Consider the following 27,086-nt stretch of genomic DNA (forward strand, 5'->3'; position numbering starts at 1 on the left):
TGTTCCGACACTATCATCTCACCCACTTTTCTTCCCAGCTGGCACATCATTTAACTCCATTATCTTTTCTTGCAAAGAGGTTTATAACAAAGGAGCTGCTGAATGCCTTTGTGGGAGAAGCAGCTAATAAGAGAATGTGACCAACCGGCATTCAAGTTTTTATCCATTTCGTTTACAGTTAGTAAAGAAAATGGAAGAGCAATTACCCCCATGCCGCATCTCCTCCAGCAGCCCTGACTGACAGTCTGCCTGTGCTTCGTCTTTGTAAACCAACGTGATGGAAATCACAGCAAGTACACCCAAACAGCGAATGCTTTCTGTGCTGGGAACATCTGAGACGTGCTGATGCCAGCAACAAGGCAAGTTAGTGCTATCTTTAATTCCTACTGGGCAAAATATTAGAGACAATGAGGATCGAACAGGCAGCCCACGACTGGCAGGCAAACAGACGTGTGATTCATTGTCCCAGCAGGGACTCTCCAAATTGTGCCTGAAATTTCTCCCAGGGATCTTCTGCCCTGCCAGGACCTCCCAGACAGGTTTTTCTGCCAAAGTAAGCCAGGTCTACGCTGGAGCATGAAGAATATCCTCAGCCAGACAATTCCCCCACAACTTTCTGGAAAAGCACAGATTTACCATTGTGGTTGAAGAGCTTTCACTGTAGATCTTCAGTAGTGCCAGAAAGTAACCACTTCAGAGTACGTCTTCGAAATAATTGCTCAACAGAGGAGTTATAGGAGAAGGACCCCACCACAAGTACTGCAGCTGCCAAGCAAGAGGAATGAAAGCTCTGATAGCAAAAGCTACACCCATCATGCAGCAAAGCCAGGATATCCAAGCACCAGCGGTAGAGCCAAGATGTGGGGACAATACCCTACAGGAAAACCCTCCCAAATGCCACACTGCTTTGTTATGGAGCAAAGGGACATGGACACATAGGGCACACCTTCAGCATTAGAAAACAGCAGTGCTTGGGTTTTGCCCTTGGGAGGAGGCACCTTCAGGAGATGATGGCTCACGTTACCACCACCACCACCCTGAACCTTTGCTTGAAGGTTTGAAAAAACCTTTCTGGTGTGCCCCAAGCAGACTACTGGAACATCATGGCTTGGAAAGAGCAGGACAGCTGAGATCACTAACTGCTTTCCACCTAGATGCTCCTGTGAGCAGTTTTGTCTTCAAAAACTAAATATAGTAACTTTGCACAGATTTGTCGACAGTTGGCTTTCCGTGCTCAAAAATTATTAAAACAGCAAAACGGAAAAGCTAATTGCTTAGGAAGAAAAATGCCCTTTCTGCAATCACTTGAGGTTTAAAAAAAAAAAAAAAAAGGCCTCTAAATTTTGAGCAAAGCACAAGTAGGTGCTTTGCCAGTTTTGAGGAACCACCAGGATCTATTGTGGGTGTCGCAGCTCCATCAGCAGTGACTTCTCCAGGATCTGCCTCTTGCTCATCTCCCTTTTAGCACACGCAGCCTCTGGCATCACGTCACTCCAGGGTCTGGCAGAGGCACCCCTTATTTCCTCTTTCTTGCACCCTCCTCTCTTCTGTTTCTCCCCCTTCCCTTTTCTCCGGTTTTCTCCCTATAGCTTTTCTTGCTCTTTCTTTCTTCCCTTGCTCTTCCCAGCACAAGTCCAGACAATGCATTGCACTCACCCAAAAACTATTCTCTCCTCATTAGGAACATGGGATTAGGCCTCTGTTATTCTGTGTTTACTTTAATTATATTATTTAGCAACCAGATGTCTTTGTAAGATGCAAATTCGTCCATGCAGAATATATTCCTTGATAATCAAGGGAGAAAAAGTTGCAGCTCCAGCTGTGACTCAAGGAACTCAATTTGTTTACATTGGTAGGTACTTATTAAACACCTCCTTACTAAAGAAATCTCCAAATCAACATTTAAGAACATTTATTTTCATTGCTTATGGGGGCGTCTCAGTGAAAATACAATTTGGACAGCAAGCTACCACCTAGGATTTCTGCACTGTACTAAGAGGATGCCACAGCCAATGATGCTGACAGCAAGTGTGAGGAAGAAAACTGCTATGTGTAATCAAATACTACAACTGAATGCTGAAATTTTAAGTCCACTGAATATTGATCACATTTTTTATGCTGTCATTAAACCTCTTGAAGATACCGTAACACTAGCCTCGGCTCCCAGAGAGCACGTACTGTCAGCGATTACCCACACAACAGCACATAACAGGTTCAGACAGAGCACCGCTCGCTTACCCCCTCCCAGTGCGAGCACAGCGGGGGGAAGAGCCCCTCTTTTGCTAAGTGCTAATTTGGGTAATGGATACAGACATCGGTGGCTTAGGAACCAGCTTCTACCTGATGCACTCTGTGGCTTTACGCATGAGCTGACTTTCTGGATGTTCTTGTTGCGTTATTACTTTCAGAACAAATTGTCTTATTTTTATACAGAGGTCAGACCCTGATGGCCTTAGTTCAGGTTTGTTTGTTTGTTTTTTAATAGTTACTCCTTGCTTCCCAGGTTAAAAAATGAAGCCAAGTCCTAGGATCCAGCCTTAGACGCAGCCAGGAGCAGCGGCTCTGTACTCCTACCCACAAACAACCCAGGCAAAACCACACTGCCTGCACCAAGGGCAAGTGCTGCCTTTCCCCCATAACCCATGTGCTCTGCAGGGACCGCTGATGTAGCCCGCCATTTACAAGCTCAGGTGCACGAGGATGCAGCTGAATTATTACAGTTGGCTTTTAACATGGTCTCTGAGCTTAGCCTGGTTGTTGGTCACCTCCTCATGCCACGCTGTGCCAAGAAGCCCCCAGGCTCACCCCCCTGCACATCCAAACCTGCTCTGCAGTTCCCCATCAGGCATCCAGCTGAAAACAGTGTGTGGCTACAGGTACATGAGCATGTGTGCTGCTGGCCATGCTATATCAACCTCCCTTCAGATCACAACTTGGCACATGTGAGCAGGCCACGTAGCCCATCTGCTGCGAAGCAGCCAAGTTATCACAGCTAGGTCTAGAGATCAGGAAAAATTAGCACCATTTCCACTGAAGACAGGGATGACACGTTTCAGAGGAGGGCTGCTGCCACAGAATCAAGCAGATGCTTTCAGAAGGTATGGCAGAGCCTGACCTGCAGTAGAATGAAGATGAAATCACTTCCCTTCCCCTGACTGCTGTAGAAAGGGGTGCAAGCACGGTATGTTTTTGAATGGGGATCAGCCTGTGCCACATGCAGGTTGAGGGACCAGAGAGCGAGACATCTACCACATGTGGGCCATGAGACAGCCAAGGACCGAGGATGAGGCACTTCCCAGCTGGGGCAGCAGTTGTGGGGTGCTCACGTGGTCCTTGCTCACCTGCAGGACGCTGCCAGGGGACATCCTGATTCCTGGGAAACACCATGCAAGGCACCACACAGCCTCTGCCTCCATTGGGGGCGATGCAGGACCATAAAACAACCCCAGACTTTACATAAGCTGGGAAGATGGAAGCAAGGAGCATGGCTGACAAGATGACAAAAGAAAAAGACAGAGAAGATGACAACAGCAGCTGTGTGAGACCAAGAGCCCTCAGCAGCATCTCCCAGAGCACTTGGCTTGCAAAGTGCCGGAGCGGCTGTGCCCCACGCACCGCGCCGAGCCCCGATCCCATGCAGCAGCGAAGCTCTCTGCGGCCGCTTCTCGCTGGGGCCTCCTGTCAGGAGACTTATTTACTAAAACGGGGAATAATACATCTCGTCTAACTTAATTTACTGCACAATTTCACAGCACATCTAGAAAAACTCGTCCTGGTGTCACTATGATTACCAGCCATGATTTCTGTGTCTGGTGTTTTAGTTGGATGCTGCTTTTTTGCTATTTCATCCATAATTGGAGCAGAAGAGAAATCAGTTGTTTCACTTATTTGTTTTTTTAACCCCAAAGCTAATATCCCACTACCCTTCCCCATCATTTCATAAATCCACAGACACAGGTCTCTTACACTGATTGAATTACAACACATAGTGATGGACTTTTTTCAGCACAGGAGGAGTCGAAACACGGCCTACAATTGCTGGGCAATTCTTTCCCCTACCTGGAGGTTTCTGCAAGCTAGGTATCTGCATCCAGCAGCGAGGACATGCTAACAAGCCAAAGAAATAATACACACTGAATTGCTGAACATGGATTTCCATGGTTTCCTGTTGGCTTGCACAACCCCGTTCCCCACTTTCCAGCAATTCAGCGAAGAAGAGCAGAGGGCTGGAAAGCACTGCTTTAATTATCGCCATCAGTCTCAGAGACAAGGCATTTAAGGGCTTTAGCTGCTGTAAACACTCCCTTGATAGCAGATAAGGAATCTGCTGAAAGAGGGTTTTGTGGGGGGAAACCTCAGGGGCATACCAGTTAATCACTGCTGCGCGCTGGATGCACAGGGCACCAGCCCAGCCGTGCGGGCAGCAAAGCCCACCTAGGGAATACAAAATGGGTATAAAAGGTGGCAAAAGAGTGTGTGAAGAATATTGGCTGGCTTTGCCCTGTTGTAATGACCCTGAAGTCAATGAAAGTCCACCGGGGATGTGTTTGGAGCAGGTATTGTCATTCATCTCTTTCTAAGGAAAAAAATAAATAAAAATAAAAGAACGTGTTTTCTTTTTGGTAGGGCCAGCCTTGCAGGGGCACATCACAGAAGGAATCAAAGTTAATGTAAGAACATAATTCTGTTATATATTACAGCTGAGAGAGGCCCAAGGAAAGACTACACAATCAGGTCAAAAACGCTGTATTTCTGCAGATCCTCTTCTGGTCCCCAGCAGCTCGTGCCGAGGGAGCTCCCGAGCCACAGGTAGTTTCTCCACATTTAATAACCCTCTATGGATTTTTCTTCTATGAATGTGTTCCTTGCTATATTTCAAAACATGTCATTGATTTGAGTGGTGTTTAAATGAACTTGAGAACTCGGGCTTAAACCTGTCACCAACACAAATAACTGATTGATACCAGCGATGAGTTGTGCCTACTCCTGTTAGAGATTAATTTGGCCCATGCCATTCAATGCAGACTGACAAGCCAGCTTTCCTGCAAGAAGCAGCTGAACTTCGTGACTTTCCATGCCCGGAGGTCAAGCCTTGCTTTTGGCAGACAGAGCCTGAGCTCCTGTGCCGCCCAGCCTGCATGTCTTCACCCAACAAAGTCATGGGGCCCCAGGGAATGAGACAGCTTTCACTGAAAAGCCATTTCCTTGCACAGATCTGGACAGTTATTCCACATACCTCTTTACTTGGATGATACAATTAACCATTCAATTACAAGACATAAAAAGATGCTTAAGCACTGCTTTGCATGTAGCACTGGAGTCCCACCTTTATCTATTTGAGAACATGAGGACTTCAGCATGAAACTCTGGAATAAGTCAACAAGCCGTGGTTGAAGAAACCGGTCTCTAAATCCCCTCTTCTCTATTCACTCCCCTTGTTTTGCACCTTTCTTTGAATAATTAACGTATTAACTTCCCTGGTAAAGGAGTTAAAAAGAAATAGTTACGCATCAACAGCAGGGACGTTTTACATAAACATATTTTTAATCACTATACAGCATGTCAGTTTCTACATGCCAGCCACGAGACAGCTTTTTACTGGGCAAACACCACAGGGATTAAGAGCCTCAAAATATCGCCCACCGACTGCCAGCTTTGGAGGCCTGGGATTTTTACACTGGTCAAACCTCCCTCGAAGTCCTATGAGCGTATGCATATTTTTAACCCTCCTGCAACATGGCTGCATGTGCCTGCATGCCCACACCCAGCAGATTTCAGCACAATGGCAGTAGCAGCTCATAGGGTAAGTCTTCCACAGACCTCAGCAGCCTTTTTCCTTTTTATTTTGAAGGGGAGCAGCTGAAGATGAATGGTTATGAACAGAAGAGGAGAGCCACCAGATCATGCTGCTGTCGAACTTGCCAGTGGCATGTTTTTAATGACTAGCACCTCAGGTACAGTTTGACTTTTTATATGGAAAGCACTTAAAACAGTTAAACCAGGCTCTAAAGCAACGGAGTAGAAGCAGCATCATGGTGCATCTCAAAGAAGGGCTCAGAAACCAGATCCTGGGCTCAAGCCACTCTGTGTCTGCTGTCCTCACACATTCCCGGCATCAGGGAATGCTCCTTGCCAGTTGTTTCCAACGAGACCTCCTATTTTTATTTATTAAACACAACACCACCACACATTTCTGTCCCAGTCCCCCCGACTCCTGCTAATAAAGCAGCCTCGTCAGCATCCTCGCAGGCTGGGGCAGCCTGCCTTTACGGAGGGAAAAAGAAGAAACACAGAAAGAAGGACTAAAAAGGCAGATGGACAAACAAATATATATCCTCCCCTGAGATTCCTCTTTTGTTTTTCCCTTAAAAGAAGAACAAAAGAACCAACAAAACCAATTATTTTTTTCTGCAGCTGAATCAGCTCCTCCAGTGCATCCCCCCCATTTATTACAGCAAAATACACTGTTAACTGTCTACAAGGCATGGAGAGAAGAGTTGCATGGCTTTTTAGATGGGATGGGGCTGAAATATGGCCATGATCACAAATATAAGGCTGGGAGCAGGCTCTGCTCAGCCCGCCAGCTCACTTCTGCCAGGCAGCAAGGTGCAGCATGGTGGGAAGCTCAGCAGCTTTTCATGCACACATGCAAAGACCACCATTTCTGCAGCCACCTCATCACATGGGCTGGGAAAAATGCTTTCAACCTCTGCAGAAGAGATCAGAAACAAGACAAGGTTTTCCTTTTTCCTCCAGAGACCCTGTGAGCAGCTGGGCTATCCCTTCTATTTTTGCAGTGGCTGGATGTCTTGTCTGAAAGCACCATAGCAGCTGATATTCTTCCAGTCAAACTTAGGGCACAAGCACGTGAGCCAGGTGTGAACTACCCAGGCCAACCATTCATGCTGCTTACCCCCACACATGGCAAAGCCTTCACCTGAATTAGCACTCAGTCCATAACTGATTCAGACACCTCAACATGACAAAAATTTCCCAGTTTTGCCCTCACTTAGCTTAAAGTGAGAGCAAACATCCTCAACTGCTGCCAGGGGACAGCTTAACGGGTACAGGTTGCCCCATAAAATTGCCATAGCAAGAGCGCTAAAGCACAGGTGCATTTACACAGCACTGTCCTGAGCACCAGCAGGCTGCCAGATTTTTTTTGCCGTAAAACTGCCTTTGAGAAAAGCCATTATTTATCCCAGATGTAAAACACCTTGCTTCCTCCACGTTCCCTGATAATTTGATGCCACAAGATAATAATAAAGCATCTCCATATTTTATACAGCAGCGTAAAAATTTACAAGTGAAAAAGAAAACCCACTGTGGTGGCAGAGATGCCTAGTAAAACAAGTGGACTGTTTTAACATTTCTGGGCTCCTCTATGACACTGCACCACGTTTGTGTTGTTTAAATGCACCCAAGGCCCACACACCTCATGCAGGTGAGGTGCTCCTCACATTTCATGCGCTAACAGATATTACAAGGTGGATAGCTCGCCTTGACTGGCCCGAGCAGCTCGGTGTGAACAAGGCTGCTGGTATTACTTTCACGAGTAATTTAATCTATTTTGTAAAAGGTTAGGACAAAATTAAGATTAAACTTTGACGCTCTCGACACTTCTCTTTTTTTTAAGAAGGTATTTTGAAGAAATTATTACCGTAATAAAGGAAAGGACAAATATATGTCAGTAATAGAAAACAAATTTATACTCCTGCTGTGACAAATGGGCCGTGCCGTGCTGAGCGGCCCCATGCCCTGGTCGGAGGGGACACCCCGGCCTGGCCTCGCTTAATGGAAACTTCTCATTGACTTCTGCCGGGCCAAGTTTCCACCTAGAGATTTGATATTTGCCTTCATGGCTGCTTCTTAATCAAATAGGGTACTTTTAGAACGAAATTACCGTGGCTGTATTACGGACAGAAGACATCTCACTTCAAGGGCATAAGCCAACCATTAAATGATGGACATTAGAGAGAAACTTTTCTGGTGAGCAACTTACTGCACCCCCACGGCGCCACACACGATTCTGCTTCAAAAATGATGGCTTTGCTTAGCGCTGCCTGCCTCCTCCCAGGCCCACGGGCCTTGGTCCTTCCTCATCATCTCTTTCCCTGGGGAAGGCCACCAGGATCCCCAGGCACACCAGCCTTTGTGCACTTCTCCCCTTCTAGGAAGCAAGGGCAGTGAGAAGGCCTCACCGGTCCTCTCAATGGAGGGACGGGAGGGTGCCCTTCACCCCGAGGCCCTGAGGTGGTCTGTGAGGGGGTTTCTCCTGTGTGTGGCCTGGCCTCCCAGGAGACTGCTGGGGTGTATTTTGGATTGAGGAAGGCTCAAAATCGTGACAGGAATCATGGCAGAGGATTCAGTGTTTATACAGAGCAGCTCAGATCCTGCAGCCCCTAAAGGCTGAAGTTCCTCAAGCCTGGACAGATCCCGAGGAAGCCCCAAGAGCTTCATCACTGCCTTGGGCCCCAGGGGTAGGAAGCACAACCCTCACTTCTGGCCCTGAGGTACAAGCACCTACTTGCATCCCCAGGTACAGGAGCAGCTCTTCTCTCTTCCCTTGCTCTTCTGTAGCCACACATCCTGGCTCTTCTTGGTCATTGACACTTTGTAGGGTCATGAAACCACCCAAAGCTTTCACTGAGCAGCTCCCCACCATCAATTCCGGGTTCTGCATGTGGGCTGGTTTCTGGACAAGATTTGCCGAAATTAGAGCAAGCAGTACCCTTCTGTAGCACCTTCCTTCAAACTACCTTCAAACACCCACTTTGTGGCAGATTCCAGCCAGATAAGGTCCCACTGTATGCAAAAGCAAAACCAAATGGTTTGCTGAGAAGGCAAGGACAGCGCTGTACACGATGAAGTTATGGGCCATCATTTGTAGTGGCGTTTCTGTGTAGTTACTTTCAAATGATTCATTATCCTAAGTTTTCTTATTCTCCTAGCTTGAAGATAATTCAGAAATAACTTGATTACATACACTTGCCATCAGTGGAAACAGTACTAGAAAAAAAAAAGTTTTACTTGTTACTGTCTAGTGCTCAATTTTCTGATTTGATTTTTTTTTTCCACAAATCTAATACAGCTTGTTAAGTAGTAATATAATCAAGAATGGCAAGTATGGATGCCAGTTTTACAGAGATTAAATCATCTCTAAAGAAACTAGCAACAAAAGAGTCAAAAAGAAAATCCGATCCTGCTGGAAATCCATTAGTTTTAAAAAGGACACACTTGCTCGAAAGGGCACTGATTAAATCAACTGAAGCATTGTATAAAATAATTGGGTGGGAGGAAATGGACGGTTAATTATTATGCTATAAACATAGTTATTGCTAACCTAAGTAGTTGCACAGATTACAAAGTCAGGTGGTTTATTTTCCAGTGATCAATCTGTGAGATTTCTGCCTGAAACAACAGATGTATATACAGAATGCACATGCATACACAGTGAATATATATACATATAAACATACACATCAAAAGCAGATTAATTAATTTAAAAAATACAGAAACAGCAAACAAAAATCCAATGCTAATGCCTTCCAGCAGTAACCAGCATGACGATGGTTACCAACACTTGCAGAAAAAGTCCTGCTGCATGAGGTGATATCCTGGGACACAGAGCAGCGCCCAAGCTGGGAGTGGGGCAGCCTTCCCTTCTCTGACACCCCTGGGACCTGCGCCCCAACCTCAGCAACAGCATTTAAGCTCTGATCTCAAGGCTACTGGACAGCCATGACTCCCACGAGGTCTGCCATGGAGAGAGGTCAGTACTTTGCAAAGCAAAGTCCCTAAGCCCTCTGCACAAATCTGTCACTTGAGGATACTGGTAGTTACTCCTCCTGGTAAAGCTCGTGGAGATTCAGGAACGAGGAACCACGTCTAAGCCAACAGTACCTGCATGACTACAGACATTACTTCCTCCACCCATGTAACCACTTTCAATTAATGGCAGGTGGAGTATCTGTATGTTGTAAATGCAAGTGCAAGGAACAATTGCATTATTTATATAAAAATATTATGTTCTAAAGGTTCTAAAAGGAGACATCCTATAGTTATGCAAGTAAAAGCTTAATACGCATACACTTCTTAAATACTGCAAAATTCTCACTCTTACAAGCCATTTCTTGTATTACCTTTCATTTCTTTGAATACTTTACAGTACTGTTTTATTTTTTTTATTACAAATATTGCCTACACTCCATTGCTGAGCAGCATTTCAGACGACAGGTTAATGTACCTGCACACACCCCTTGAAGCAGCCCAACATCTGCTGTCATACACCAGCAATCAAAGTCACATAGCTGATTCCTTGACTTCAGCAAGTGAACTGCAAACAGTAGGAGCTAAGGTTCTGGGACACGTGGCACTCAGAGCAAGCCAAACCTTTGGGATTCTCCTATGTTACATTAGATTACACCATAGCAATCAGATCTTCATTACTCTTTAAATATTAATGTTAACATCAACCACAGAAGGCCAACAACAGCCAAATCGACCAATACAGAGAGCATCTGTTCAGCAACAGATGTGTTGGGAAACTATTTTGACTGGGTAGATTATACATGTACTTACGTTTATACATATACAAATGCATATACACATATATATTTTGGCACACAGACACTGAATCCTTGCATTAATTTCCAGGATGTAAAAAAAGAAAACATAAAAGGATGTAGGCTTTGAAAAATATATACGAGACAGAGAAGGCTTACGATGGATGGGCGGCATCCTTCCCCCAACTTAAGTAACTCAGATGGTGCTCAGTCACCAGGAAGGTTTATTCCCAGAGTCAAGCTAAAAAACCCTGAGATGGTTTTGGTCTGAACCACTCAAAAAATAGGTAGGCTTAAAAGGAAGACTGTGAAATTTAGGTAATATTTTTCTCCCCACGGCTCTGCTCCCTGACCACAGCCTGTGTTTGGATGCTTTTCTCTTCATCCAGCACCCAGGGATCTGAATCTGGAAGACCTCTTGCCATCCATTCACAGAGATGCTCTCCACACTTCTTCCAGAGAACGAGAAATGGCATTTCCCTCGCACAGAAGTCCTGCCCCATAGCAGCCATCCTTCACAGCTACAGTACAGAAAGAGACTGCATTCTTCAAGCTTATGAACTTGCATGCAGAGGCTCTGCTTTACCAAAACAAGCCGAGGAGGCTGCTTTTGGCAACAGGAGAGGAAAAGCACAATAGTGGGGAAGGGGAAAAAAGTGTACCAGTACTAAACTGGGAAAACAGATCAAGAAAAAAAATTTAAAGTAAAAAGAAAATAGCAGGATTGGGGAAACACTAGAAAATTTTCTATGGTTCCCAAAGCTTCCTACAGGTAGTCTTGTTTCTGGAACTTCTCTATGAAACAGTTACTGTGTTTTCATAATATTAGCATCACTGTCACTGCATTGCATCCTATTTTGACTTTCTGTAATGCAAAACCTTTCCCAAACCTGAGGGGTTCCCAAAGGCACCTTGGGACATTCGCAACCTAAAAGCTATGGGGGAGAGGTCAAGGCACCACAAAGGACATAAAAACACCCCTTATCATCGCATCACTGATCTCTTAATAAAAATAACTTGAAAAAAAAAAAAACAACATATGTAGCAAATTTCTGCCACAGCCCAAGAATAAAACCGCAGTAAAGAGAGAAACAGAAAGATAACAGTGGAACTGAGTAAAACTGCACGGGGCTGGGCAGGGATGCTCCCCCAGCAAGGCACCCAGCCTGCAGCTCCGCATCGGGAGGAGACACCTCTGACAGGTTGTCATTAGCACCCTGATCCTGCTTTCCTCTGGTTTCCGTATATCTAGGTCATTAGCTTCAAAAATACAGCATGTAGGATAGGGAAAGGGTTTATAAGAAAAATAAACACATCTTTGTTTGCTTGGAAAATGGAAACTCTAGGATTAAAGGTATCTGTATAAAAACTAATATCACAGATGAGCTGAAAGCTTTTTTGTTTTTCAAATCAAGAGAGTGAAGACCCAAAGGTATGCACTGTGCTCTGTTAATCCACCAGCTATTTGAATACCCGAATCCTTTCCTCTGTTCACCCCCTTTCTTTTATTTTCTTACCCTAGCTACTTTCTGTCTCTTCACAAGCAGCAGTCTTTGCCATAGCACAGATCTCCTTCCTGCTGCCTGCAGTATTTACCCTGCAACTTCTTGCTGCTACGCGTTAGCTGCAAAGGTGCTCCTCAGCCTAAAATCCGGATAATTGCAGAAGACCAAAGTGAATGAGCAAACACTGCCTTGGATTACACAGACTGGCTTATCCTCAAACATGCTGAAATCCAGCAGCAACTGGAAGCCTGAGGCAAAATTATTCAAGTCTCAGTCCCAGTTTGACCGGCATAGTGTTGTCTTCAAGGGCATTAAGCCCTGCTGCCCACTCAGAGGAAGGGAAAAAAGAGCCACAGGTTCAAAGGTGCTGTGCTACCAAGTTGTTACTCCAATTTGGTGACTGCTGCCTTTTCTTCTTTCCCCCCTCCTTGTTATTTTGGTTATTCCCCCTTCAGTCATTTCACAGTGAGATGCTAACAGGCTGCCAAATAAACCCTTTGGAGAACATAAGGATGTTACATGCTTCATGATTCCTAAAGAAAACATCCAGTACTGTATTAGGGATTTTACATAGTTCAATTTAACTCTTGTGTACTTGCGCTAGGCACCCATGAACAGAGACTGTCCCTCTGCATATTGCAAAGCCGTGCCCTCTGCTCGCTTTTTTCAATTCTTCCCCCAAAATGCTTCCATCAAACCTTAGACTGGAGCAATCCTTAATCTAATGATCCACGGAGGACATCGCTGCCCAACCCTGGCAGCTTCAAGCTCTTACCAAATGCATGAGCTGCCTCTCCTTCCCCATGAAGCAAAAACATCTTATAAGGCAAGTGACAGCCATTCTGACCCCACATACAGCTTTTTTTACCTTTTTCTTTTTCTCTTTTAAGGCACGTTTTGCAGACAGATGGAGCCACGACGCTCCTGCAGCACCTCATCGAAATTCTCACCCAGTTTCGCAGCAGCTTGAGGCTGCCCCCGATGAACAGGAGCAGCCCCCACCAAGGCACCCCAGCACCCTCCAGGTCCCCTCCACTACTCCTTCCCCACCCCGGGGGCAGCCAGAAGAGCACGGAGGCAAGGAGCACCTCGGGAAGCCTGTGGGACTTGCCCTGCTTGCTCCTGCAAGATGCTTCCCAGCCCTCCAAGGAAGTTCAGGTTTCTGCCTTGATTTTTGCTTTTTTTTTTTTTTCCTCCACTTTGCTTTGGAAAAGCCACAAAAAATCCCTTCCCTCCCTGAATTCAGAAGCAATGCTTTTGAACTGCAACTATTATTTTTTAATAAACTGCGCTTGTCCAAAATGGCAGGGTATTTAAGAGAAAATGACACTAATTTATGCAAAAGTAAATGATATAATTGCAATATTCATTTCCACCTCAAGTCAATTTTCAAGGTGGTAACGGAAACCAATATGGCTTGAATGGGAAACATCTGGCAGGCAAATCCAAGGAGGGATGCTCAGCACTAAGAAAATGCAACAACTGCGAAGAGATTGGGTGAAGTCTGCTGCAGAGGCAAAGCCAGCCAGAGCCTTGTTCACAGGCTGTCTGGAAAACATGGCTTGCTTCTCCATCCTTCCTCCTAGGTTTAATCCAGGGAGGAGAGAAATGCAACAGAGACTCAGATATGGCACAGAAATCAGCACAAGACACAGCCAGGGAGTTAACCACATTAAGCAGAAGAAAGAAAATTTCAGTAGTATACCAGATTATTTTTTTCTAAGAATCACCTTCCAAATACTCTGGATAGCCAAACAAACAGCACTAAACAGAAAAGGGACATAGAAAGGCCCTCAAGCCTGGCCACAACAAAGGAAAACCATTTCTACTGCAGTCATAACCAATAAAAGGTTGCTGGAAAGAGAAGTCTTGATGCCTTTTGTTGAAGAAACACCAGTTTGTGACTAATACATTGCAGAAACCGTTCAAGAACACTGTGCCCATTTGAAAATACGGACTCTGTAGTGTTTTACTACCAAGGTTAGAGAAAGCTGCAAGGAATCAATATTCTTTGCGCATCCACTGCATAGTTCAAAGCTGCCTGTCTGCCGATTTCAGACTGCATACAGGTCTTTCAAGAACTTTAAAAACTGCTCAGAAAAAAATAATATAAAAAGTTTTAAGTCTGAATCAGTTTTCTTCCCCTTTTCTTTTTTCTTTGTTTTTAGACCATCCCAAACATCCCTACAGCACTCCCTCCATGCATCTAAGGGTTTGGCTCCCTATAAAAAAGAAAATTCAGCATTTCTCACTTATTTCAGGCAGCGTAATATTGGAAATTGCCTGAAAGTCACCAAGACTCCTAGGGAAATCCTACACTGGGCTCCTCTGGCATTAACAGCTGCAAAAAGGTCTTTGCCAGCAGATTCCTGATGTGCCTAACTTGTTTCACGTTGATCTGGAGCATCACCTCAAAGCCCACAGACAACAGGTTTGTTTTAATAAGTTACTTTTCCCAGGTCAAAAAACTATCAAAGCATATGGTTCATACAGGCATGGAAATTCAAGGTCAAGAATGACTGTAGCTAACATAAAAAAAAAAAAAACATGAAAAAAAACTTTTGGGATTCTTTGCTTTCTGAGAGCACAAAGCAAATCTTGTGGCTGACACCAGATGACAGGATTCAAGACACTTGTTGCGATAACAATACAAGCAATTAAATAAGCTTTATCCTTCTGAAATAACTAGGTATGATCTGTGGAAATGTCACACTGGATTTCAACTCAGTGACTATGCCAGCAAAACATTTTTTGGATTAATTATAGGAACGAGTCAATCAATCTGATGTTGCTCACAGGGAGAAAATAAACATAGAAAGCATTGAGGTATACTCTGATCTAGCATAGATGCCTCTGTGTTAACTGTCCAAAGGCTGAAAAAGCTCTTTTACGTCTACTGCAGTTAGGGATACCATGTGAAACTCAGATTTATAGTCAACACAGACACATTTTGAACAGTAACAGAGCTTTAATTTACAATGCATATTGGATTACAGAAAGAATTCTGACTATGAAAACTTTCCAAAGCTTCACAACCACTGAGGGTTTGAAGCAAAACCTTTTTTTTTTTTCCTAAAGTGACATTTTTCATGAACATGACCAAAACACAATCCAACAATAAAAAAAAATCCACCATCATCACATTGTATTTTTGTGGGGAAGTCAGCTTGAGTTAGCTGAGAAAGAGACACAGCATTATTTGCAATTAGCCAAAACAAGAGGCTGTCTATGGGACGGATGCTGGGCTGCGTTATAGCACCAGCTTCTCTGTTTCCTGCATTAGCAGGATTGTTCCACTCCATGATGGGCTGACTGACTTCCTGCTGACTTCCACACCTTGAAACTCACAGCAGTTAAGAACTTAGATCACAAAAAAGTATCAATAATCAGAGTTTCTGACTTGCCATTTCCTTGGGAAAAGCCTGAACCTCAGACTCAGCCCTGCATCCCAGCTAGACGTAATTACATTAAAAACAAAGGAGGAAAGAACTCACTCTGCTTTACTCTGGTCTCCTTAGCAAAGCACAGGATTTGCAATTGTGCTTACAATACACTAAAAAGAGGCTGAATTGTTCAGGTAAGCACAAGTCCTAAACATGGAGAGTTTAGAAAGGACACGACCAACAGTTCACATCAGACGATTAGGAAGCCCAGACACTGATCACTGGCATATTACAGCAAAGACTAGATTTAGCAGTACAGTTTTTCTGTCCTTACCTAGTTTTTAATTGCACAAACAGACCCTGTTTGCTTTACTACCTGAGTATGACCTTGGCAAACGACACTGGAGATGGTGATGTGTCTTTACTTATAAATGATAATTTACTTATAAATAATTAAAAAAAAAAAGCACTGACATGTGGTCTGGGACCAACCCAATGGTCCCCACTGCATGGGCTCAGCCAACAACCCTAAAGCCATCAATCGGTTAAAATGGGGTGTTACAAAAACAACCTTTTTTTTTTTTTTTTTTTAAACAGGAAACTGCCCAGCACACCAGACAGTAATAATGTTCATGTTACAGTTTCTGAGGAGTCATTTGGATCTGGACACATCCCCACATCTGCCTTTATCTCAGAGTTACGCAGTGACCAGCAGGACCTGAGCAACGCGATGTGATGTCTGTGTTGGCCCCGCTAGGGGCCAGGGTTGGACCAGATGACGTCCCATGGTCCTGTCCAAGGATGTTATTTTACTACTCTGAGTGAGTGAGTACAGGAGCAACAACAGCTCATGACCCAAACCCATGGGGCCATTACTGATGCTCCACTCCTTCAGCATCCAAAAGCTGAAGCTCTCAGAGGGCTCTAAGCCTCCCTGGTTTTCTCCCAGCTACTTATGGGAGAATCCGTGCATCTCGCTGCAAACAAGAATAGATCTGGGGGCATTACTAAAGGATTTCCATCAATTCATTATTTTAGACCACAAAACCACACCTAACACATTAAACTACCAGCCAGAAAGACAACCTTTGTAAAACTTTACGCAGTAATCCCAGGAAGACTGGTCATCTCCTTGGTGCAAGACTAGAGGAAAAGAGGGACAGAGGCAAACCCTGGTTGAGGACTCCCATGTAGTTTGAGGAGAAGACAGCTGAAATGTCTCCAACTCGAATACTCAAAACAGCTTCCATATCATACAGGACTTACATACTGCTAACTGCAGGCTCAGTCAGGTGCTGTTTTGACAGTTTAAAACAAGAGAAAACATTCTTCATGAAGGAACTCGAGCTGTACACACTGAATCAAAAAACAGCTTTCACACTTTGCACACTGCCAATCCTACCAGTCTGCCCAGGCCTTAGAAATAAAGGAGAAAATGAGAGTAGCGTGACATGCTATGATACTTTTTGATTATTAAATTCATGCCACATTGTTGATTCATCTATAATTCATTGCAAAAAGCATTGCAAATATTCAGCAAAAGTGCCATGATCTTGGGAAAGACACCTCTTTATTTTTCCTTTAAGCAAACCAAGACCAGAAATAAGCAATTCACACCTAGTCCATCGTGCAGGAACAAGAAACAGTTATTCGCTGATTAAATTCATCCAAATCTACTGAGCTCCAGTTCTAGGTATTTGGGAAAATCGGTTCCCAGATCCTGTGGATTTGGGGTAAGAACTAGAGGGCAAACTAGTCTCCAAAACTGGGAGGATTCCTTCAGGAAATGCATGTAATTGGTGCATGTCATTACAAATTGGATAACGGCTTCACACATTCAGGCATGCTATTACAAGATTTAATCCATCGAAACAGTCTGCAGAATTGCTCTATGGCTAAGCAAGGTGTAAAACACAGTCAGGTCAAACAAAAATAAATATTCAGTAGTTAATTCCCCCCAGTACGTTATCTGGACATTCAGGCAGGTGGTTTAATGGGAGGCTCAGACTTGAATGAAAAGGAAAACTTGTCTGAAGTGCTGCTGAAAGCCATTTTCCAGACTACACAGGCTCAAAGGTGGCCCAGAGAGCTTTCTTTCTGTCTTTAGAGGTCAACGCCCGCCAGCAAAATCTGTGACATTATTATCTGTAGCCTACAGAGACCGCCAGCTACACTCACCACCAAGCCAAAATGGAACTAGCTATAATCCCTTGTCCCCTGCAGGAATGGTATCCTTTAATTTTTAACCTCCTGTAAGTTAGATTTTGCTTAATTATGTTTATCATTGCCCTCTGTATGCTCTGGTGCTGTCGAGCTGTTGAACTGAAAGAACAGGCATGACTTCAAAAACAGGTAACACCTAAAAAGGTCTGTCTTAGAGGTTTGTTGGTGTACTTGCAGGTTTAGACTTGGCCATTGGAGTTAATTCTGGACGTGGGAGATGAAGCAAGATGTTATCTTTCTGACCTTCCCACCCCGCTGAACATGCCAGTCCACCTGAGCACAGGCTGAAAATCAGCTCCAGCTCCTGACGAGAGTCCTGGGGAAAGCCCTGTACGTGCCATCCAGCTTCCACTGCTGTAACGGGGCCAGGATTTGCCACACTGTATTTGAAGCAGAAACGTGCAGAATGGACTTTCCCACTTGGGGCAGCACTGCTGCAGCAAAATCAGCAGGATTTGTCCCACATCAAAGGCTGCCTTCATTCAGAGGGGCATGCAGGTGTCCCCCATCACTGCCAAAAGGGTGCCAGCTGTGTTGATGCTGGCCAAGGACCCACAGTCCTGCACCAGGCATCCTGGCACCCACGGGGGCTGCCCAGCACAGCCAAAAAAACCCCAAGCCTCACCAGCCCCAAACCTGCATGAGGTGCTTCAGGGATGCTCGGAGGTGTCTGCAAGTGGGACCTGAGTGGCAGGAGGTCCAGGAGAGACCTGGCACCTACCAGCTGGATGCTCACGGAGGACAAACTGTGTGCGCACGTGCTTCTTGCTAACACACCCCCTGGTTATGGTAGAGGACTCGGTGCCACCACACTGCTGATTTTGGCCACCTTGACAAAATGCTTACTTAATACAATCCGTCAGAAATCCTGAACTCGGTAGACAAAAAATGGGTTCTCTGCTAAATAAGTTATATCATATAGGTTATTGCTGCCTTACTGGCAGCTTTCTCAGGATAGACCGACAAACCAAAAATAATTGGATTCCTCTCATTTATTGTCTATCCAAACAAAATTTGATTTTCATACACATCTTAGCTGGTGGAGTAAAATATTTCACATCTCTGAATGCTCTCCAATGGATCAGTCCTATGCATGCTCAGGGTCCACTTCTGGAAGATAAATGTATGTAGTGGCATATACATGCTTGGTCACACTCAGGCTGTGCCAGTGCCCTTGTGCAGATGATGCCTGCTAGGAAGATAAAGCATTTAATAGGTAATGGCCCAACAGTGGAGCAATCACCTGCAGAAACTGCACAGAACATAAACCATGTGCCACTGTATTTGCTCAAAATAATCAGTGCCACCTTCTTTTATATATATATTGATATATATATATAATATATACACACATATATAACATGCTTCTGGCTGTATAAATATTACTCTCATTTTTAAACTAAGGTTCAGATAAGGAATACTTGCTTCTGCCTACAATTATTTGAGGGTTTTATTTTTTTTCCTACAGAATGACAGATTATACTGTCTTTTCAAACTGACAGAGCAAAAGAGATTACTGTGATAATCAGGTTACCTTACAGATAGATAGAAAGAAAAGAGAGATTCAGAGATATTCTTCCGCCTAACAATCCCCAGACTTAATATTTTCATCTGCTGGGTGAGCACTATCTCTGTAAGGTTTATTTGAACATATCACTTTCCTACTAAAGCATTTTCTTGCTTTTTTAGACTTTCTCTAAGGATTTTCAGCTAAAAATAGATTAGAGTTTTAGTTTCAAAGCACAATCCTAACTGAAATTGGAGAAGATAGATCATAGTAATTTTGTTTACCTTATAATAAAAGAAAATGGGGAATATTCCACATACTTGAATAAGAATTTAAAAAGCTACCAACACTAAAAGATAAAGCAACATCTGTCCAGCAAGTCCGTAACCAAGCTCTGCATTAATTACCCAGAAACATTTTTAAGCCATGAGCTAAGTGGGACACCAGAAAGGCCTGGACATTTCTACTGATAAAGATGGTCACGATAGGAAACATTAAGAAAGAGTCTCTGAAATTAAACATTATGAAAGGGTCTCTCAAAAATAAATCAATAAATAAATAATAAAAACCCCAACCTGATTCTCCAATATTAACATTAATTTTGTTTTGTTTTTAAACTATTGCTCATGAGGTACTAACATGATGACACAGTGATGATACAGGATGTCCAGAAGAGGACACCATGAGAAACTGGGAAAACACAGTAAAAATACTGCAGCAGAAATTATAGTTCCTGGGGCTCATACAGAGTCCGTGGACCTTTGAGCCATGGAAAAGAGGAGCCCCCAGACCCCAAATGACTACACTGGATAGCCTCCCCCCTGTTCCACAGCCACAGTCAGGGTTCACTTTTCCTTTGTTGTGTTTCAGGTGATGACTTCCAAGCTCAAGTCTCCAAGTTTCACCAAATTGGGCCTTTTTTTTTTTTTTTTTTAGCAGACAACTCAACTGTAACTGCTGCCACGAGTTCCTCCCCAGTAGGTATCTGATAAGAAAGGGACAGTATGGGAGCAGCATCTATAGACCTCTAGGATTGGGTTAGGCCCCAAAGAACGTAAAGGGCTAAAATAATAGTATCCCGATCCCCAAAACCCAATCAAGTCTCTCAGCTAGTGTGTCTGACAAAATGCTTTCAGAGCACCTGCAGATCCCAAAGGCAAATGTAAAGCAATGAGAAGATGCTAGTTTTAATTTCATTTTTCCAGGCTCAGCAACTCACTTCTGGATCGAACACCAAAATGGAAGCAGAGATCTGGCACCCACTGGCATCAATTTCAGCCTGGGGAGGATCTGGTTCTTTCAGATTTGATTTCTTAATCAGCTCAGCCACAATGCTCAACAATTAGCAAATGCATTGTTCAGATGAGAACCCTCTGCTATCATCCAATTAAAAACACAATTAGAGAACAGGGAAGCCATCTCCATGCATCTTCACAACCAGGACAATCCACAGAAGCTTAAGCCCATTTCCAACCAACATTTCTAGACCTGGTAAGGCTTGCTCACCTGAAGGGTACTTGCCTTGGACCTCAAAAATGGACCCGTCCTCAAGAACAAATTTCTAGGGCATGTCAAACTACTCACAGGACCTGACACCACAGTAATGCTTAGCAAATTCAGGACAGAGTTAAATGAGCCTCTCAAGTACATTTGATCTGCAGCACCAAAATTTACAAAAAAAGCAAAGGCTTTCCTGATATAACACCAGGTTGGGTTCACAAACAGGTATAATTTATCAATGATATGCATGCAAACCTCAATACTGTGGGGCTGATCCAAACAAACTGGATAAAATGGATCATCATTCAAATTATAATCATTTAAAAAGTTAAAAAAAAAAATAAAGTGTGTAAGTATTGAGTTTCAAACCATTAAAATGGGGTGGAAGCTAGTTGATAGCAAAATACCAGGCCAGAGCCCTACCCCAATATTAAAACAGCCGTGGGTTAAGTCCTGCTCCACAGGCTTGGATGTCAATGAGCATTAAGCCCCTCAAGACTTCTCTTTTTGCCCATCAGCAGCTCCGAGGGAAGGGGACTGCACCACCAGCCACTGGGAGAGCTGTGGCAATGGGCACACGGAGATGCAGAGCTCAGAGCTGGAGGAAAAGCAGGTTTTTAGTTTGCCTTTATTTTCCTTTTCCTCTCCAAGACATACAACAGACTCATCAGCTTCAATTTCTTGTTTCCCTTTGCTGAATTTATGAGCACATTATTTGTATTCATAAAGGTTGCAGGAGAGCCAGCATCAGAAACCCAGCTTGTGAAGTATTTATGTAGAGGTCTAACCTAAAGAACACCTCCAAAGAAAGTGTCCCTGGGCTGCCAAGATTCAGTCTGTAGCTCTAAACTAGACCAAGATCTTTTTCAACAAAACATTTTTTTTTCCTCTTTGCTGAAAACGCAGATTCCTCAAAACCCAAGCACGCTGGGTGTGAGGAAAACTTCATTAGAAAAAGCCCGTAATTTCAGTACTGCAGTGTGTGGTCAAAACCAGAATGGAGATGAAAAGCATCTGAATGCCAAAAAATGATGTGAGATAGGAAAAGTAATCCCTGTTGCGGGAAAGGAGGGTGAGACAGCCCCAGGCTGCGGGCTCCCAGTGCTATTGGGGTGCCAGTTCCCAAATTGGCCCACGTGTCTCCTACAAAATCCCGGCACTGTGAGCAACGCCCAACGGGAAACCATTAACATCTTGATTTAATGACTCGCTATGAGTGCTGAAATTACAGCTGCTCTTCTGATTCCAGAGATTAAACTTTCTGCACTCATAAAACCTCTTCTCTTCACTTGGCTGCTGCTTTTGGTGTCTTTTGGTGAGTGATGGACAGTGTTATCCTAAAGGGGATCCAGTGATTTCCAAACAAAACATGCGACTGATGCCGACTACATGATCTGAAAAAATGCTAAATCAGATGAAGCCAAACGACCAAAAAATTATTTCTTATTAAATTTCATATTACATTTCTTCATATGGTAATTAAAAAGCTTATGGCCAAAGATATAGAAAGCACTAAAAATGATGTATACGAAAAGATCTTACTGAACTTAACGCACCGTGAAATTATTCAACGGGCCGGTTTAAATACTTTGCTGTAAAAATACACAGCATAAAAGCATGTTTCACTACTCTTTGTTTAATAGTTGAGATAATTAAAAAAAGACAGTATTTCCAAATATAAAAATCATGTATTTATGTTCTCAGAGAGTTCCTAGAAGTACAATTTGGAGAATATAACAGCACTAGACACATGGAAAATGCCAGGGACTCACTTCTATTTTGTAATTCTCTGAAACCATCCTTTTCAGAATAACATGAAATACTAGAAATCACATTTCTATTCTGATTGACTTTTCATTTTACCAGGCTCAATGTGTTTAAACTACCATCTTGTTACGACCTGAAATATTTCAGGGTTATGGTTATTTTACAAATGATTGTCAAGAGCAAATTTACAAATTAATCCTAAAGTAGCAAAAAATGACTGCTGAATAATTTCAGCGACTCTCCCCAATGTTTGCACAATTCTTTGCTTAATTCCCACTAGCTGCATGCCTCCGCTGGCACAAAAAAATGGAGCTGTAGCACAGACTGTGTCTACATTGCATATTCTTGCCAAGTAAAGAATTTTCATTTTTTTTTCTTTTTTAAACCCCATCTTATTAACTCCTCCAGTGCTGACGCAAAGACATATATTCCCATTAAATGTTTCTTTTTCAACCTTAACTGGCTCTTCTTCAAACAGCCCGCTGGCCACCCTGTTACCATCCCAAAAGGCCAACATCCGACATCACTTTTCCCACCAGCGCGGACGTTTGCAGAAGCAGAACATCTACCCACAAGAAAAATATGCATTTTTATCTGGGTTTTCAGAAGAAGAAAGGGAGGGTGCTGCCCACCTCCACGAGGGTAAAAGGTGTCTACTGCCCTTGCTCCAAGCACAATATTTATGTGGAAATTAATTCAAACACAGAAAACTGCCTTGAAACACCAATTAGGTGACAGGTCAACCAGCAAGGGAAAGCACCCACCCTCCTACCTCAAACCTTCAGCTCAAATTTTTATAGACGTGAAAAAAACTGTTCTTTTGTGGACTATATGGTACGTGAAGGGTTCAATGGGGAGACACATTTTCTTGATTTCCTCTGGATGTAAACCATTACATTCAAGGGAGGACTCAAGCACCAACCAATGTGGAATTATATGTATTTTGACAGCAATGATCATAATTCATTTCCTATCTTGCACCATGTCAGATGGCTGGTGAGGCCGCATACTAATGCATGTTCCCTGCCATTTGCAATGCATCTCGTCCTTCTGACATGCTCAGCCACGAGAACGTTCACGATGAAGTGAACAGCATTTCTAAAATTCAGGAGGAAAGTGGATGTAAAATAATTATTAAGGAACCAAATTAAGGAGGCAGAATGTGAGTTTTCCCACAGAGCACTTCAGCAGCAATTTTAAATGTGGTAAAAGCTGTCAAATATTATGTTCATCCTAATTTAAAAAAAAAATAAATAAACTTTTTGTGGACAGAATACTGAACTGGCGGCTTGATCCATGTTGTTGGCATCACTCCCCACGCCACTGTATGCACCAACCGCTTCCTTTTCACTTAAAGCACTTCAATATGCTGTTCTACTGTGCCTTTTTTTTTGTTTTGTTTTGTTTTGTTTTTTGTTTTGTTTTGTTTTTTTTTCAGTGGGACAGGGAGATAAAATAACACTACGGATACCTATTTTCCAAAAATACTCTAATGAAGTCAATGGAGAATCCAGGAGCTCAATACCATAAATACAGAAAAGAAACAGAACATATCAATCAAGCAAACCCAGCCTGAACTGCATCTATAACAAAAATAAGGAAGGAAACAACAACATATTCAGCAGGGGAATAGCTGAGAAAATATTGACTTGTTAAAGAGAAGCTACAGACATATTTCGAGCTCTGAGGAGGTTGTAATTGTTTCTAAATAAAGCTAGAAGCCCAACTGCATGGTCAGCTAGCTCCTGAATGGATTCGTAATTCTGAACTACAAACGTTAGGTGGGATTTTTATCATCGTTTCTGCTCAAATTCTTTCTTGGAACAAAAATACCAATACCCACTAATTTTCAAAAGGAAATATGCGTGCAATTGGTGCTCTGTTAATGGCCACTGACGCTTCTGTACTAGTACTGCATTTCTTTCTGCTTTTATTGACCTGCTTGGGTGGCCTTAAAAAGAGCCAAAAGCATAACTAAAGCTGTAGCAGAAGCCCAAGGGTTTCCAACGCCCATCCCAAAAGCCTGCCCCAAGCAGTCAAACCTACCCGTACAAGCTTGGGTAGAGGAGCACCATGAAAACCCAGCGGGGACCATCCCCGAACAGCACTGTACTACTGGGGAAGATACCTGCTAGCTCCTAGGGCAATGCTTTCACAGTGCTCACACATGCAACATCCACAATGGCCTCTCTAAATGAACCTGGTTTCGTTTTTGGCAGGGTGTACATTAATTACTGGTAGGACAAGCACTGTGGCCCTCCCTCCCCACCCCAGCACCATCTTCTCATGCTCAGTGCTGGGCTGCAGCAGCCGTGCGCCGGCTGAGAGGCAGGAAAACCTCTCCTTGTTCAAGTGGTAATTATAATTCTCCTTATTACAATAAAATCCATTCTGTGATTAAATTTCACTCTGAGAAGGTTCATTTTCCCATTTGTGGAGATTTTATTAGTTTGTAGCAGTGTCTGCTTTCCTTCCTTTGAATCTATTCTGAAATTGCTCTCTTTTTTTCCTTTTTTTTTCCCCCTCCAAAATCCCTCTCTTTCAAGTGACATTTGCCAACATTAGTCTGATTTAAGACCTTTTATCCAACCCATTGCCTTTTACTTAACTATATTGCTTCCAAGACCACTGGGATCTCCAGGCATTAATCACTAGCACTCACACTGAAGCTGGCTTCAGGCAACGAGTTACCATTTCTTTGGGGAACACCGTGCACCATCAGCTGAAGTGCACCGAATGGTTTGCTCTGTTAAATTAACTCTAAAAGCTAACTCTTCCCCAGACCATAAATGCCCATCTTCTGAAAGCATCATTTCTGTGGCAGTGCCAACCAATTCCATGACTGAGCTTTATGACAAGGAAAACAAACCCAACTTCATTTCTTCCCTTCATTTAGGCTGAACTTTCCCCCATAGGACATGGGACCCAGTCTAGGAGCAACAGGTCAACCCTGCTTGCTTGGCCAAACCAGTCGATGCCGTGGTCCTGCATCCTAGAGCTGGATGGTCCTGGCTGCAGCTCAGTGGGGTTGGAAAGCCCACAAACCCTTGGATGGGAAGAGCAACATGCTACCAACAGCCATTAAACTCGCAAAAATTGCTTTACGAGCTCAACAAGGTCACTCAGCCAGGCAGCAAGGAGACAGGGACAGGGATTAGCATTGCCTAACGAGCGCAAGGGAGACAGAGCAGCAGCTCTGAATGCAAATTCACATCTGGCCGGCAACCAAGTGCTCCCAACCAGGCACCCCATGCACGGTCCTACACTGTTGGCTCTTCCTAAGTGAGGGAGCACCACATTTTGGACCTTCCTAGACCCAAAAGGACGCACAAACAAAGCCAAAGTCACAATGCCACTTTTAAGATGTTTCGCACAAAACGCAAGTTTTCCAAGACTAGCGATGGAGACAAGTTGTGCTCCTCTGCAGGGATGCCCTTGCCAAGAAGAGTAGACTCCAGATTCCCACATTTTGCAGAACTGCTTTGACTCCACCTTGTACAACGTGCTGCATCTTTTGTTTTTCCAACAACAGAAATTTCCTTTCTCCTTTTGCTTATTTTGAGTGTCACCAGGAAATAAAACAGGAATAACGCACATCAACATTAACCTCGCTTAAATCTGTTGACATCCACCCCACCACAAGGGCCTTGCACGAGCAGCATTTGGCTCTGTTCTCCTGCAGCCTTCCCGGACAAGCAGCGTTGGGTTTGTTTGTTCCCTGGGTGTTTGCCGTCGGAGAGCCGAGGTCACATTCTCAGTCACAGTAAATCAGCGCGGCTCCGCTGCTTCCAAGGGAGCACGGGCGTTTGCAGGAGGCGAACACCTAAGGTCGTCTTTGCAAAGGCATCAGGTGGAGGTAAGGGGGGGGGTGCGGGCAGGCACCCAAGCAAGGTTTTCCAAATGGCACGAGCTCATCTACAAGGTGAAATTAGCACGGGGTAAATCAGAGCAGGAATTGAACATGCATTTGTAATTCCACGCAAATTCCCTATGTGAACAGATTTAATCTGCATTACAAATGGCTTTTCATGGCTGAAGTCAACGCAGAGCTATTCTTTCAGGAGGAGCAGAAATCTAAGGCTCTATTATTATATGTTTCAGCTCGAGTTTCTAGCATATTTTTCTTGACCTAGGAATGTGGATTTATAAATACGCTCCTGATTTCTGCAAGTCTGAGCCAATGCATAACTAATATTCCCAGGCATCTAATAATGCAACACAGACATGCTACCTACAGGAGTAGTTTTTTCGAAACGTCATTAGGCGGCTTTGAACCTAATAGCCATGTCTCTGTTAAGTTTTTGTGTCTTTTCTCTGCGATTGTGGCGTGAGGTTCAAAGCAGCCCTCAGCAAATTCAGCTGCTTCAAGAAAATCAGCTGTACAGGCCAAACATACACATACACACACACACGCAATTAAAATCAAATGCCTAGATGATCATTTCAGTTTTAATTAGATTTTACTGGGACTACGAGTTAAGTCAAGACTGCAGGCTGAGATGTCGATTTAAAGCTGTAGCTAATGTGTTTTATTGCCAGATTTGCTCATAGTCAAAGCTAATTATCCCCATTATGTTTACATGATTTTTCAAACAACAACAAAAAAAGCATTAAACGGGCAAGCATGTAGAAAGCA

The 27,086-nt window shown here is 43.6% G+C and overlaps 1 protein-coding gene across 10 annotated transcripts in view; it reads right to left on the minus strand.

The window, feature by feature from the left end:
• ERBB4 (erb-b2 receptor tyrosine kinase 4) overlaps positions 1-27,086 on the minus strand; it is a 580,719-nt gene that overhangs the window by 500,387 nt on the left and 53,246 nt on the right. The window contains exon 2 of one of the 10 annotated variants that reach the window (XM_080600557.1): positions 1-26,365. This exon is cut by the window's left edge and continues 13,385 nt beyond it. The exons of the other annotated variants lie outside the window; for them this stretch is intronic. The gene's annotated coding sequence lies outside the window, so the exon portion shown is untranslated. The remainder of the gene's footprint in view (positions 26,366-27,086) is intronic. 10 annotated transcript variants of the gene reach the window in all.

This window comes from Anser brachyrhynchus, assembly GCF_964034855.1.
Source record: "Anser brachyrhynchus genome assembly, chromosome: 7".
Lineage (NCBI taxonomy): Eukaryota > Metazoa > Chordata > Aves > Anseriformes > Anatidae > Anser > Anser brachyrhynchus.